Source organism: Trichosurus vulpecula, chromosome 7, assembly GCF_011100635.1.
Source record: "Trichosurus vulpecula isolate mTriVul1 chromosome 7, mTriVul1.pri, whole genome shotgun sequence".
NCBI lineage: Eukaryota > Metazoa > Chordata > Mammalia > Diprotodontia > Phalangeridae > Trichosurus > Trichosurus vulpecula.
In genome coordinates, this window is record NC_050579.1 from 69,205,061 (window position 1) to 69,221,588 (window position 16,528).

General features: G+C 37.0%; 1 pseudogene; it reads right to left on the minus strand.

The window, feature by feature from the left end:
• Positions 1–3,628: 3,628 nt before the first annotated feature.
• Positions 3,629–5,166, minus strand: LOC118857552 (annotated as a pseudogene).
• Positions 5,167–16,528: the final 11,362 nt, after the last annotated feature.

Here is a 16,528-nt window from a genome sequence, read left to right on the forward strand (position 1 = left end):
TGAGGAAGAAGAATGATTCAGTAGGCTTAGCAACAGGCTACAGAATGAGGACAAAAGGATCATGCTCTCTGTTGGCTCTGAAACACACCGGAAAAAGCTACTATTTCCACACCTTAAGCATCCTCATTTTCAAAATTTTGGAATTAAACTCGTTAGTGAAAAATACCATTTAACAGAACATATTTATATGTGGAGTTATCTGAAATCCATCATATCATCTATACAGGTACATTTTTTTGGTTGTTCACATAGATTTTTCTACTTTTAAAGTGCCTCACTTTTATTTTTCCATTTCCAGGCCCACCATTGCAGTCTAGGCTCTTATCACTACATGCTTGGATTGCTGTAATAGTCCCATACCTGGCTTCTCTGTCCCTTTTCTTCCCCATTTCAGTCCAACCTATGAGCAATATAAGATTTAAATTTCAGACTACAAAGTCTCAGTTGGAAGGCTGGTCCAAAAGCAATGTAGACCCAACCTGCCCTTGGAAAAGAGTGCCTACTGTAACATATGCAATAACGAATCATCCAGCCTCTGCTTAGGGACCTTAGTGAAGAGGTATCCACTGGTTTCTGGGGCAGTTTAGTTCATAATGTTAGGAAGTTTGTCTGTAAATCAAGCCCAAATCCTGTAACCCTGTATGGCTTGCACCACATAATTTCTACTATCTTCTGAGTATTCCCTTTTTCTTATAGGTTAGTAAGGTCTTGATTGGGTTGAAAACTATTTGAGGTCAGGGGCCAGTTAGTGTCCCCCTCTGCAGCCAAGTAGAACAAATATAATTCCTCTTCTGCATGACATACTTTCAAGTATTTCCAGATGTCAACAGGAAATCACAACTTCATGAAACTTACATGAAAAACTAAGTTTATTACAAGAGAAATGAACATGCATGGGGAACTCTAAGCAGGCACAAAGTAATCACAATCCAAACAGAAGCTTACATATTTATGGCATTGCAACAAAGAGAGGAGGAGAAACAGAAATCTCCACCTAAAGGGAAATGTCAGGGGAGGAGAAATCATGAATAATTAAGATAGCAAAAGCAGCATTCTTTTCCCTTCAGACCATATGAATTGATGATGGTCTACTTATCTGCAAGGATCCCAGCTGCACAAACAATTTCTCAGTCTGCTGCAGACTGACTGGTGCCTGTGTTGACTCCCAAGGACACACAAAAAGTCCAGCTTGGGATGCAAACAACAAATTATATCAGCTCAGGGTGGTGGCTTCATCCTTGACATGTTTAGGGCCTCCTGCATACTTCTGGCTTCAGTGTTTCTGGACAATATGGCAACTCAACAAGACATGGTAAGACCTATGCTTTAGCGAAGTCCCTTTGAGAGTTGTGTGGAGGATGCTTTGGAGAAGGGAGAGACTTGAAGCTTGGAGCCCAATTAAAAAGTTATTGTAATAGTCTAGGTTAAGGAGAGTGAGAGCCTGAACTAATATAGTGGCTGAATGAGTGGACAGAGGGTATATATAGGAGTGATGTTGTCCAAGTAGGCACCACAAGACTTGACAACAGATTGAATATGTGTGGTCAATGAGAGTGAAGATTTGAGGATAAGCACAGATCCTTTTCTGTCCAGGACTAGATGCCTGCTTACTCTACCACAGTGGTTCTCTATAATACCATAGCTGTACAAAAAAAGAAAACAAGGAAACAACAAGTTTAAATCTTGAGGAGGGAGAAAGCTATGAGACGTCCCTTTCCCTTTTTCTTTTGACATAGCTAAAAGAGCATTATTTACCAATATTCTCACACCAGTGTCAAAATATTGCCTGGTCCCAGTTTGAAACTTATCTTTAAAAACATGTTCTATAACATGTAGACTATTGAGAAGTCTGGCCTGATACATTAAAAACAAGGAGTAAAACAAAATGAAATGCCTGAAAGACTTGAACTTCTCCATTTCAGAGAGACATAACTCTTACTGCCAAAAAAAAGAAAGACAGAAAAAAGAAAGGAAGGAAAAAAGGAAAGAAGGAAGAAAGAAAATGCACATATAACTAAGTCATACCTCGCAGCTAAAATGGTACCAGAAATAGACACAGGTAATCACTGAGAGAACAATTTAAAGCACTTGTTGGAGGTTTAGCCACATGACTCAATCCAGGCAGGAAAAAAATCAATATTGTTCAATGAAGTAAATAAGATATTGTAGAAAATAGAGTCACACAGTAAGATAAGAATAGGTGATGATGCTGAAGACCTTGTTCAATATACCTAGTTTAATAGAGGGATTTAGCTATGCCTATACATAGATGGACTTAGCAAACTCAGGTATTCCCTGAGATCCCACACTCAAGGATGGAAAAGAAGGGACCTCTGAGTTCTAAAATTAAAACAAAAACACAGACAACTCAATGTCTTTTGGCCTTGCCAACAGCGGCATTGTATTCACCAGCCTTAGGGGTAACATTATGAGCAGAGGAGCCCAAAATGTTAATGTACACAAAATGTACTCTTCAGTGCCTTCCCACCTTTTTTCAATTATCCCTAAAGTTGAGAAGGGAATGCTTCTCTTTATTTTCATAGTCTTGGGGAAAGAAGGGATCTTGGGGAGACCTTGTTGCCTAATGGATAGAATGCGGGACTTGGAATCAAGACAACTTAGACTTGAATTCCATTTTAAACATGTACTAGCTATGTAACCCTGGACAAGTTATTAAGGTCTCTGAGTCTCAGTTTCCTCATCTTTAAATTAAGAGGATAAGACTGCATAACACAGTTCTTTCTAGTTCAATAATCTTTGATGGTTTGGACCTTGGCAGCCCCTTAGTCCACCTGCAGTTGTGTCAGAGCCCCATCTATTGCACTGTTGACAAGTGGCCATTTATTCTTTGTTTGAAGACCTTTAGTGCAGGAGGAGTTGATTAGAAGAATATGTACCTGTACACTAATAACTGCAGTAACATATAATAAATGCCCAAGAAAGATAGGAGCAATGTATTTTGTAAAAAGAGAAAGGTTCATTACTGACTAGGGGATGGGGGTCCCTGCTTATAAGAAGTTACATTCGACTTAAACTTTAAAGGAAGGGTAGGAATTCAAAAGGTACGTTATTTAGTAGGTAACATAGGTGAAAACATGCCTAGAGGATGAATCGACTTAGGTATAGGGGAGTAGTATGAGATTAGGCTAGAAAGTTAATGGGATTACAGATTGTAGAAAGTTTTCACAGAAGTAGGGAAATTCAGATTTGGAAAAGACCTCAGAGGACTTTTAGTTCAATTTGTAACTGAACTAGAGTCCCCTTACAATAATCCCGAAAAGTGGTCATTTAGCCTTTGACTGGAAATCGAAGGTAGCGGGTGGAGCATTACTGCTCTTTTTTTTAAAACATAGGAATGAATTCATTCTAAATAGAGGCACATATTTAATTAGAAATTAGAGGTATTTGAATGTAAACAAACCTTTTAACACTTATATAGACAGATTACACTGCCCAAAGGTGGTTCCCAATAGCAACCAATTCTATATAGATTGAAATTGGTAAAGATATGGCAACAAATAAATATTAAAGTAGTTTTCAGATAAGATTTAGGGGAAAAAACTTTGTATATTATAACTCAAAACTTTATCATATTCTTGACTTCTTTGTTTTCTATAAGAATAGGTATTTATAAGTTTCCCTCCCCCCACAAAAATGTTATATCATATTTTTTCATCTTGAATCTTGAAGAATTTTTGAAATTCTTTCATGTTCCTGTCTGGTTTTTTTGAGCAATGTGGCAATCTGCTCAGATATTCTGAAGACTGCTTGGACTTCAGCAGATAGCTCTTTATACTCTGAAAATAGGTCTTTGAAGACAGTCTCATTCATCATCCGATTAAATCACAGGGTCCTTTGCTATGTAATCTGGCGTCACTATCACATTAGGAATGTGTCCAGGTGGGATGTGTCCACTAAGCAGTTCAGGCTTTATTTCTGTTGCTCTTAACTCTTTGAAATTAACTTCTGAGTCTCTTTGTCTCTCATCACTGGTGGGCATTTCATGCATTGATATTTTAGATGGAATACAGAGTTCACTTATCCGTTCCTGCTTCATATACTCTCTGTATCTTTGTTGCTTCATGCTTCCACAACTTCAAGCAAACCATAGCACTAGTGAGATAAATAATCATTGTGATGAAGAAAGGTATCATTGCTGCTATCTGTCCTCCTATTAGGCAAAATGATCAATTTATTAATATATTAAATAAAGAGTAATAGTAATATACGCCATTGGTATAATTTGCATAGAGTATAGCTATAGACATATACCAAATGAAGAAGGAGACATCAATTTCAAACTCAGTTAAAGGCCACCAACTAGAGTCCAAAAGGATGGTCTGATGATATGTGGACATGCCAAGAACTAGAAGAGTAATGGTTGTAGTCCAAGCTAGCCCAGAAACAATAAGTATAAAAGAGTTTTTAGGGCCATTGTAACAGTAGTTCCTATACATGCCTCCCAGGCTACCTGGGCTGTGAATATCCAAATAGGTTGTACCATTCATTGTTTTTATGTATATAGGCTAGGACACAAGCAAAGAGACCTGTTTATATAAGCAACTCCACAATGCCAAGAATTCTCAGTAGTCCTGACCATGACTTCATGTAGAAGTATCTGTGGTTGTACTCTTGTATTCTTCTAGCTATAAGTTAGGGCTGTTGCTTTGTGTCCTCCTAAGGATCCCTATGGATCTTAAGGGAGAAATGCCTCAATTTCTTTCTGTGAACTCTAAGTTTCACCCTATTCTCTGTATGGATCTTTATAGAAACTGGGATAGTTTGAACTTCCTGGTTGGTAAACACTCAACACCATTAAAATATACCCAATGTCAGACACAGGCTTGTCCCATTCTGGGTCATTTTCCTTCAGAAGAAGTTCTTCCAAGCATCTGAGCTAGAACTGGTTCTTCTGTGTCACTTGGATTTAGGTCAGAACCAAATGGTCGCTGTAAGGGAAGAGGTGGAGGTAGCAAAGGATCTGCATGCACAGCTAATTAATTCACTGTCTTGAAGACTCTGCAGGGTCCTCCTTGTCCCAGCTTGATTGGAGGCATCTACTGGAACATCATCATAATCCCTGCCTGGGTTCCTAGATTTTCTCTTAGGCACCACACCATTTGAATGGTCCTGGGTGGTGGTGGAGGTGGAGACCCATAGTTCCATCCCAGGCCCAGAGCACACAAGGTCATTACCTCTTGCCGTAGCCCATTCTACTTTTTTAAGTAGCTCTAACTGCTAGGTAGTTTTATCTATCATTGAAATAGCTAGGTAGCACATTTAGAGCACTGGATCTGGAGTTAAAAACACTTAAGCTCAACTCTGACCTCAGACACAAGTTGTGTGAGCATGGGCAAATCTCTTAACATTCTGTTTCAGTTATCTGCCTTGTAAAATGGGAATAATAAAAGCACCTATCTCCCAGGTTTATTGTGAGAATAAAATAAGCTAATATCTGAAAAATGATTTGCAAACTTTAAAGATCTATATAAATGTAGTTATGATTATTAAAACCTAAATCCTGTTTTTTTTTCTACCTATTTTTCCTAATCCTGCACCTCAGAACAGTTATCATATCTCCTCCCCCATAAACTTATCTCAGGCCCAGGGACTCTTCTTTGAGCCAGATATGACCAATTCCATGAAGTGGTCTTCGTATGCCATTTATACAAAGGCCTTCACCCTCCTGTTCACTCTTTTTTGTATTAAACCCGGTTTAGCAGCATCCATCTTAAAATGTAGTTCCCAGAATGGAACACAGTACTCTAGATTTGGTCTGACCAGGGCAGAATACAGAATTTTTTTTTCCCCTCAGACATTATACTTCTCCTAATGAAGCCTAAAATCACTTTAGCCTTTTTGGTCATTATAATGCTGGCTATCCTGTGAGCTTACATTCTTCTAACACCTTCAGAACTTTTCAGATAAACATCTTTCTTAACCATACCTCTTTAGTCTTCTACTTGAAAAGTTGAATTTTTGAACCTAAGGGTAAGAGTTTACATTTAACCCCAATTAAGTTTCATTTTATTAGGTGAAATTAGAGCATTTACAAGCTCAGTGATCTAATTTGTCAAATTTTTTTTTGACTGGTACCTGGGCCATTTATTGTGCTCATTATCCTTCTCAGCTTTGTATGTAAATCTGAAAGACTGCCATTTATGTATTCCATCAAATAAGGCGCCTTCCTCCGGTAACAGAAATGATAAATAGCACAAAGTCAAAGACAGAGGTCTCCATTCTCCCTGATGGACTTACTTTCACATTGATATAAACCCATATGTACTATTTAGGCTTCATAGGTTACTCCAGGGATGGGGAGCCTCATGTGGCCCTCTAGGTCCTCAAGTGTGGCCCTTTGACTGAATCCAAACTTCACAGAAAAAATCCCCTTAGTAAAAGGATTTGTTCTATAAAACTTTGACTCAGTCAAAAGGCTGCACCCAAGGACCTAGAAGGACACACATGAATGTGAGGCTGCAGGCTCTCCACCTGGGTTAGCCTGTCAGAGCTCAGGTTTGAATTAAGAGTTGTAGGAATTAACTGCACTTGACACCTATGGTAACAGAGCAAAGCAATGTTTATTTCACTGATTTAAAGAGGCAGATATTAACCAATAGACCCTTCTATGAGGGAGTGTATACACTCAAGATCCTGGGCCAGCAGCCTGAATAGTTACGGATCACTCAGATCTCAGATTCCCTATTACTGGCGCTATTTTGGGGGCCCTATTAATATATAACAGAGAATATATGGTAGCAATTAGAATCGCTATCCCAAGTGCTGAATGACTTAAAACCTACATTCAAGGATAGGTTTTTGGACCCTTCAGGAATAAATGAAAAAGTACTACATTGTTGGAATTTTTCCACTGAATCCTGTTTCCACAAGATAGAAGTATGGTTGACTGTGACCCTGGGAAGTTGGGGGTAAGGGGAAGGTAAAAGAGAAATTTTTTTTTCACTATTTTGAGATCAAGTCCTCCCCAGCTAGACTTTGGACAGGGCTTCTTTAAGGAAGAGGAAGGAGATTCAAGAATGTAACTTCTGGGAAATAAAAATATAGGCAAAAAAGTAAAACTTGAAAACTATAGAACTGAATGCCACAAGGTGATGGAGGGAAGTGGCTTTAGGAGACTAGAAAGGAGTGATACATGTATGTAAACAGGTAGAGTGAATAAGAGGCTTAGTCCTCTCAGTATCTCTTGTTCAGCTCTATAGTTGGCCATTCACCAAATCTCGTATCCATCTAACTGAAAATTATTGGTCATCCCTCTTCATCTTGTCCCCAAAATTATTATGATAGACATTGTTTCTTTTCCAAAATCTAGGGGGACGGTAACTTTAGCATTTGCAGGGTCTGCCAGGATACTTTAATAAAAGAGGAAAAGCCATAACTTCTTGATGAAACCAATTTATGATCAGTCCTTTCATTTCTAGATAATCATTAACTTTCCCTAATAATACTGGACAACAACCAGAAATTGTTTTCCTTGTCACATCCACAAAAAGACCAACAACATGGAGAATCTTATCATATTTTTTTTTGTGCTGGTATCAAATGTTTCAGATTTCCCATCATTTTCATGGATATCACAGTTTAATGTTTTGTGAGCCATTTTTGTTAACTAAAGTTATACTGATTAACTTCCCTAAAATGTAGCTCCTGATGATTTCTTATTATATTTTTTTTTTTACTTATTTTTTTTTGGCAGGGCAATTGGGGTTAAGTGACTTGCCCAAGGTCACACAGCTAGTACTTGTGTCAAGTGTCTGAGGCTGGATTTGAACTCAGGTCTTCCTGACTCCAGGGCCGGTGCTCTACTGACTGCACCACCTAGCTGCCCCTTCTTATTATATTTTGCCTATGGAACATTTATCCTCATCATTTAATAGTAGTCAGTCAGTATGCTTGGACTCCATTTGCCCTGGGGTTGCTTTTCCATTGTGGAGATTTATTGATGAAAATGTTCCTCCTGTTTGTCAGAATGTGACCCCAAGAAATAGATCTTGAATGACATATTATTTCATAAGCTTTGACAATTTCTTGGTAATTTTCCCCTTTTTTAATTTCTCTAAAAGTTTTTGGTCACTTTAAAAAAATTACCATCTCACTTTTTCAGCTTCATCAATTATTTCTCAAAATTCTTGTCTTTGATCATTTTCTTTGTCCAAGGACCCAGGAATATCACTATTTTGATCTTAGTTTCCCCAATTCTTAAAATTTATTTTTCAGATAATGAAAATATGTACCATTTTGAACTATGGCCTTGGTGCAATTTTTCATTAAACCGAGTTTAAGGTGCCAAGGTGGAAAGAAAATGGTTTCAAACACATAAGTGGTTGACTTAATGCATTTTTCTTTCCTGTAGTCAGTCCTTTTTTATTTTTTGTCTCTGTTGTCCCATTGAAGAGTATAGCATGACCAAGGTATAATCCTAGTAAAGGATAATCAATTTCAGATTTCCAAAGATAAGCTAAGAATTTTTTAATCCTACGACTCCTTAAGAGAAATTTCATGTTTTAAATGCATTTTGCTTCTCTCTTACATGGCATTTATACTTTTAGTCTAGATAGTAAAAGAATATCTCGATGTTTAGGTCATGCACATGGCCATTTGTTTTTTGTTGTTGTTGTTGTTTTTCAGTCATATCTGACTCTTTGTGACCCCATGTTCTCTTTTCCTTTTGCCTTCAATCTTTTCCAAAGTCAGAGTCTTTTCCAATGAGTTGTGTCTTCTCATTATGTGGCCAAAGTATTTAAGCTTCAGCTATTTGACCTTCCCTGATCACCTATTTTACAAACAAAATAGAGTTTATTTGCTTTTTAAATCAGAGAAGTTAGGTTTCCTCTCAGAGATTTAAAAATAAGCTCACCATATCCATCACAAAAATATACTGGAATTTAAGCAACTCATCTCCTGCCCCCCACTTACCTCTACAAAGTATTAAACCTTTGGGAAAATAGCATTAGAAACAATAATGTTTACCAAATGACACCTGTCATATAACTGGCTGAAGATTGTGCTATGTATTGAGAGTTAGATATGAGTTTTTTATTATTGTTAATTTTATCTGGAAGCCAACATTCATTAGCTTTACCTGAATGATCTGTTGTCTTGTTTGACTGCCATCAATTTGTACTGTAATATGTCACCCCACATTATGCATAGCTTGTTTGTAAATATTTCTATTTCGTGAAGAGCAGGGCTATAATTTAATTCTTTGGCTTCCCAGCCCCTAGGACACCTGGCACAGGGCTTTGACTGAGCTTTAGAATGCATACTTAGTAAGCACTTGGATGAATAAATGTGATGATGCATGGAAAAGTGCTACAGAAATGCCAATTACGACTTTTATCATGAAACACCAAACAACTGACTTTGTGAAATAGGAGAAAAGGAGCAAATAATAAAGAAGCTAATAAAAACAGTAGTAAATGATGGGCACTGTTTTACAATTAAGAATTGTAAATTTGCTATCATAAAAGACAAATGTGTTCTAGCCTCCTTTCCTTTCATTGAGTCATCAAAAGGAAGATAAAAAAGGCTGGTGGTATAATTTATAGAATCTATTTATGAGTTCAGTTCATGTTTTTTTCAACCATGTTTTATATGGGCTATAATTCTTGATGGAAGGCTAATAGATGTGATTATCAATTTTGTACACATCCATTACCAATCTAAATTGTCCCAATCTCAATAGTTCATTTGTTTCCCTTTTAAATATCCTCATTGCTTTTAAAAATCTTACATCCAATTTAAAAACCAAAAGAAATGATACAGATATTTCTCTGAATTAAACTATATTTAATCTGCATAGATCATTATATAAAGATTTAATTTCATTTGTGAGAAATTTTAGAACTTTTTAAAGTAAAACTGAAAGATGGTTTATTAATATGCAGAATAATAAATAAATTTCTGGATGTGACCAATAGGGTATTTTGCTTTGCTTGACTGTTAGGCACATAGACTGTTAAGAAATTTTCATGTTTTGAATGTATTTTCTTGTTATTTTACATGTAATTTATTCTTATGGTCTAGCTTCAACAACCCCCTTGGTCAATTTATAATTATTAAACCAGGGTTCTTTTCAGTGGGTAGGGGAGTTGACAGGAAAAAAAAATGCTTGATAGTTGAAAACAAGTAGAGTAAGACAGGGCAGGTAGGTAGTGCAGTGAATAGAGTAGTAGGTTGGAAGTCAGGAATACTCATCTTCCCGAGTTCAAATCTAGCCTCAGACACTTATTAGCTGTGTGACCCTGGGCTAGTTACTTAACCCTGTTTGCTTCAGTTCCTCATCTGCAAAATGAATGGTAGAAGAAAATAGCAAAGAGTTGGACATGACTGAATAACAACAACAAAAGAATAAAGCAACTCCTATTTGAAAATATGTGTTGGGATTAAGAAAGAAAAGAGGTAGAACGTAGAAGTTTTACAGGCACACACACACACAGAGTATTTTACATTAGGCAGCAAAGTGTTTCAAGGAAGGGAAGAGGGGGACAAGAATTTATTTTGTGCCTCCAAAGTGCACTTTAGAAATATTATCTTATTTGATCGATTATGATCCCCATTTTAAAGTTCAAGAAACTGAGGCAGACAGAATTTAAGTGCCCAGGATCACAGTCAGTAAGTGTTGGAGGCTGGATTTGAATTCAGGACTTCCTGATTCTAGGTTTAACACTCTATCCACTAAGCCACCTACCTGCTTTTGGTAGATAGAGTGCTGAACCTGGAATCAGGAAGACCTCTGAGTTCAAATCTTGCCTCAGATAGTAATTAGTAATAGTAATAGTAATTAGCAAATAGTAATAACTTTGGAAAGTCATTTAACTGCTACCTGCCTCAGTTTCCTTGTCTGTAGGATGGGGGTAATACTAACGCCTTTTCTCAAGGTTGTTGTGAGAATCAAATGAGTTAATATTTGTAAAGTACTTTGCAAACCTCTATGTAAATATTAGTAATTATAAACTTTTATTTGATCTCTAAAGTTAGTTTCAGCTTTGGCTTCTCCAGTAATACTCTTTTTGGACTCCTTTGGCTTCTCTTGCTGTACTCATTTTGTATTTCTTTGACTTTTCCACCATGCACTCATGCCAGGTACCTCCCTCTCCTTATCAGTTTTCCCTTTTTCCCTTTAGATTGTAGATTCCTTGAGGGCACGGACTATCTTTTGTCTCTTTTTGTACCCCCAGAACTTCCTTGGTCCCTGACACATAGTAGGTACTCAATACATGTTTATTCATTGATTGATTGAAAAAACTCTTGAAGAATTTTCCCATTTTACAGATCAAGAAATTGAGGCCTACTGTGGTTAAATGACTTGTCTGTAGCCACACAGCTTATAAATTTCAGAGGTGAGATTTGAAGCCAGGTTTTAGTAACTCTAAGTGTAACAGTCTTTCTTTCCCCTATATCAAAATGTCCCTTGATATGGATTATCATCATTTCCTGAAGGAAAATGAAACCTTAAAAACTATCATAGAAGGCATCCCCTATGTACATGTTAAGATCATATAAAAATCCTTGGTAGATGTAACCAAAGATAACTTTTTCAATAATCCTCCGATTGTCAATATCAGGAAAGCATTAAACAAGAAGTTATATCTTGCCAAATGTGTTTGTCAGAATCGTTGATCATGTCCATTACAGGCCTGAATGGAAAATGGTATTTCCTATTTATATTTATATTTCCTATTTATATATGATAAAGTCTTCCAGCTGCTCCTCTTTTCTGATCACATAATCTCAGAATACTATAAGACTTCTTTTTTATTAAAACATTTTTATTAATTTCTTCTGGTTTTGCATAGCCTAAATTCTCTCCATATTCTTTGCCCTCTCCCTCTAGAGAGCAATTATTTATAGCAAATATTTCTTAAAAGAATAACAGGAAGAAGAAGGAATAAATGAACAAAATGGTAAATATATTTTTAAAATGATAATGTATCACCAATTCCATACTCATGGACTCCTCACTTCACTGGAGAGAATTCTTAATGTGATTTATACCCACTTAAACAATGTCAATCTAGTAATCAAAAAAAAATGAAATGAATGAAAAATAGTTATTATCCAGATTGTGACACATAGTTGCATGGACAGCAATTTGATCTAGTTTATCGGTATGGATAGTTTGGAAATGCCCTATGGATATGTGATCAGAAATGGACATTGGTCTATTTTGTAATAAGAGTGAGGAAAAAGAGATATACCATCAATGTGCACTGCTAGTATATTCAGAATGTTGAAGGATCTATAGAAAAGTGTTCAGCACATTGGAGGATCTGTGGAAGATTTATAGAAATTGCACAAAATTTGCAAAGCATGATGATAATGATAAATAATTACTGGCATTCATATAGCATTATAAGATGTGCAAAACTCTTTACATGATCATATTAGATCTTCACAACAACCCTGTGAAGTAGGTGCATTATTATACTTATTTTAGAGATGAAGAAGCTGAGGATGAGAGAATAAGTTACTTCTGCAAGGTCACACAACTAGTAAGTGTCTGAGGCAGGATATGAATTTGAGTTTTCCTGATTCTAAATCTAACACATTGATGAAATGGTGTAAATGGATTGTTGTGATCTCTTCCATTGGAGGGAGTCTAATTGGCTTACAAGATCATGAATACACTGAAACATTGCTATGTATAAAGTAAAAGTAGTTATTTCATGTGTTACAATAATATTATTTGGTATTTTTTTTCAAGCACCATTCTAGAAAAATAAATGGACAAGATAATTTAGGTTTGGATAAAGCCTGAAGAATTTTTGATGAGAAAGGACTGATGGATAGAAGCAAAATTTTGATTGCTATTATGGGCCACTTGGTAAAGAGTAAAGGGCACTGGACATGGAGTTCAGAAGATTTAAATATGACTCTTGGTTCTTTTCCTACTTCCATGACCTTCGGCGAGTCAATAATTTCTTTAGGTCTCATATTCCTTGTTTATAAAATGAGTGATATTTGATGAGCTTTAAACACACTTTCCAGCTCTTAGTTTGTGATCTTAGGATCCTATAAAGTAAACCTCCATTAAGTTTTAGCAGTCCAACCATGGAATGGAGGAAAAGGCTAGTGAATTCATCATAAGGTCAAAGTCATGGGAACAGGCATTTATTGAACACCTAGTGTTCGCCAGGTCCTGTGCTAAATGCTTTGCAAATATTATGTCATGTGATCCTCACAACAACCCAGTGACAGAATTGCTATTATCATTGCATTTTTTTCCATTGAGGTGGACAAAAGTTGAATAACTTGTAACAGGGTTACACAGCTACTGAGTGTCTAAAGACAGATTTGAGTTCAAGTTTTCCTGTCCAGGCCCAGTCCTCTAACCACCGTGCCATTTAATTGCTAATAATTGAAGGTGTTGATGCTGCAGATAGGAAGCTGCTAGTTGGAATTTTGTACAGGGAAACCATACCTCAGGCAAGGGATGGACTAGATGACCTTTAACGTTCCTTGCGACTCTGATCTTCTATGATCTTTGAAAGAAACGGAGTTATGCTTTTACATGTGTCCATTTGGTCTGTTTTACATAGCCATAATGATGACTGTGTTCTCATGTGCCCTGTAGACATCTCTACACATAGAGACCGCATGTAGCTAGCCATTAAATTTAATGACTAAGTTAAATTAGTTTCAATAAAAAGATCAAAGTAAAACCACAAATTGGAAAACCCAGGCCTGTAAAACCTTCTGATTGTTGAATATTTTGAACTGAATGTCCTGTAAAAATTTCAAACTCCAAACATTCAAAATAAAACAAGTATTGTTTTTCCTCCTAATTTCCATCCCTCTTCCAAACTTTCCAGTTTTTTGAGGGTACCTCCATTCTTCGAGTCTCCCATGTTTATATATATTTCATGCCATCTTTAACTTGACATTCTTACTCATTCCACATATCCAATCAGTTGCTGGTTCTTAAAAATTCTGAGAGGATTCTGAGAAGATGGCAAAGTAGGTCAGAAAATTTCAAGCTCTCAAGACTTTCCCCCACAAAAAAGATAAAATATCGCCTCAGGGTGAACAAAGTACAGATAAAAATAAGTAAGAATAGGGGCACAACAGGGGTGTTTCTGGGACAATTTGAGAAAATCTGAAGAAAAATCCCTGGATAAGGTTTTGTCCCTGTGAAGAGTAAATACTTCCAGGCTAGAGTCCCTGTTAATCACCAGCGACAAGCCCTGGGGTTAGCTGATTTGGAAGGCTACATTGGCCCCAGCCACCCGAAATTTTACCGCCCCGCCTCCCCTGCAACAGTGAGGGCAGTTGGGCATCTGAGGCAGGGAAGATTGAGGGAACCTCTGCTGACAAGGAACACCAGACCCAGCTGTCTTTTGGAGAGTGATGGGGGTGAGAAGGAGAAAGCACACACCCAGTGAGTGCAGAAGCAGTGGGGTAGGATGCCCCTGGCTGTGGGCACTTACAGGAGGCTGGAGGTTTGCTTTTGGTTCTAGGCTAGAGGGGAGAACTGAAGATCTGGGGCAAGAGGCACCATCCCCCATACCCCAGGGCTAGAGGTGATTACAAAAATTAAGCTATTATTAAAAAAACGCACAGACAAAGGAGAAAGAATCCAAACATAGAAAGCTATTTATTATGGGAATAAAGAAGACTGGTGTTCATCTTCAGAGGGGGATATTGAAGCAAAGAAACCCTCTTCTACCCCAAAGGGTAACATCAAATAGTCACCTGCCCAAAAAGAACTTATAGAAGAATTTTTAAAAGACTAAAAATCAAATGAAAGAAATTGAAAAAAAAAATTCTAACTCAACACGTCTAGATTTTTTTCTCCTTTTCACCACTCATGTAGTCATCATGCAAGTTCAGTCCCATTCACTTCTCACTTGGCCAATTGCTATCCTTCCCTAATTTGTCTTGCATATGATAGCCAATTTATGATTTTTTTTTGTCGAAGAAATGATAATTGAAATACCGTGAAAGGATGGATTGTAGACCTTCTAATAATTGTGCTTAGGGCCAGTTGTACATGTTGTTGCTTCACTTCCGGAAAGGGGAAATACATTTTCCCTTCTTTGTGTAACCAGAAGAGACTGTGCTTCCAGCGGATCTGAAATGAACTAGATTCTCCACAGTATTCAATACATACATGAACCTAAGTGGCCCACTTAGAGACTATGTAAGACAAGAATACACTGAAGTTGATGAAGTCATAGTTCCTTCTTATACATATATATATATGTATATGTGTGTATATATGTGTATATATATATATACATACATTTATATGTATGTACACACACACACATATACATATATATATGTTACACTCCAAACATTGAGTAAAGATATCAGGTAAACAGTAAGTCACAGTCGCAGATATGGGCTAAGTCAGTATCTGCCAAAGACACAAATTAAAGAAGCAGGACTTTATACGGAACAGGAGCAAAGCCCAGAAGCGAAACTAAAAAGTGATAAGAAGACTGAAAGTACATTTCAAGCTTCACTGTGATGAGAGTCACAGCACATCCACAGACATAGTGGAAGGTCATGGGTATTCTGGTATTTAGTGGAAATCAGCAAAATGTTTTGTATTGTACTTGAAAATTTTCATGGATATGTATTAATAACTAGCAGTCTTAAAAATGCTGAAATATTACCGATTACAAACCAAAGTTAGAGAATGATCACATATATGATAAATTATACCCAATCATCATTTAGTATATTTCAGCTGCACAATTTTTGAGTTGAAAGGTACCTCAGTAGCCATCATGTCTGACCCATACCCAACAAAGAATCCCTACCAGCACACACTAGACAAGTAGACATGAAGTTTCTTCTCCAAGCATCTGTTTGGCCAACTTTTAATGAAAGAGATAGGATCCACCGAGTCTCAGCCTAGTCCATTTGTTTTTGGTAGCTGTAATTCTTAAGATTTTCAAGCCTAAACTTGTCTCATCGTACCTTTCATTAATTGCTTCTTATTCTTGCTTCTGGTACCATATAGAACAAATAAGCCTTCTTTCTTTTACATGACTGCCCTCTGATTACTTGAAATTAGTTACCATGCCCCACAGAAGTTCTTTTTTTCTCTAGGTTAAAGATTCATGATTATTTCGGGTAATCTAAATATAGTACGCATTCACATTTCTTCATCAGGGAGCTCATTTTATAACGGTGTCACAGCCATGAAAATAACTAAGAATTACAAGATATAGACCTAGAAAATAGATTTCAATTTCGGAGGGGAGGGCATTAGCAGCTGGAGAAGGGGGCAGTAAAGGTTACTGCATAAGGTATGAGTTAAGCTGAACCAAGCCAGGGAAAATGAGAGAAGAAAGCATTCCAGTAATGGGGCACAACAGTGCAAAGGGGGATGGGAAAGGGAGTATTAAAAATGGGGTGTCTTGTGAAGGGAGTAGCAAGTAGGTCAATGGTGGTCGGCTTGTCAATTGTATGGAGAGGCATAAAGTACAAGAAACCTGCATAGGTACAAAGGAGCCAGGGTGTGAGGCATCATAAATACCAAACAGAAGACTTTATA